Here is a 441-nt window from a genome sequence, read left to right on the forward strand (position 1 = left end):
CTTCAGAGTCCTTTTAGGTTCTGGATCAACTTCAACAAGAGTGCCTTTTTCCCTGTTCCTGCTCATATGAAAGAGAAGAAACAAGAAAAGAAAGAGGAATCCTCTATGTCACATTATAGAGATTCCTTTATGTTAGTAGAAAAAGAAAGGGGTAGAAGGATGAAGAAGAATTCGGATTTTTAGATGAAGAGAGGTGAAGAGAAGTGTTAGTAATTAATTAATTAAATAGAAGAAGAGAAGAGAGAGGGAGAAAAAATTCGAAAATAATTTTTTTGAAAAAGGGGTTAGTATTTTCGAAAATTAGAGATAAAATATAATTAAAATTAAAATTTAAAACAAAAAGAATTTTTGAAAAAGAGAGGGAGAATTTTTGAAATTTAGAGAGGGATAGGTAGTTAGTTGGTTTTGAAAAAGATAAGAAACAAACAAAAAGTTAGTTAA

Source organism: Arachis duranensis, chromosome 3, assembly GCF_000817695.3.
Source record: "Arachis duranensis cultivar V14167 chromosome 3, aradu.V14167.gnm2.J7QH, whole genome shotgun sequence".
NCBI classification, from domain to species: Eukaryota; Viridiplantae; Streptophyta; class Magnoliopsida; order Fabales; family Fabaceae; genus Arachis; species Arachis duranensis.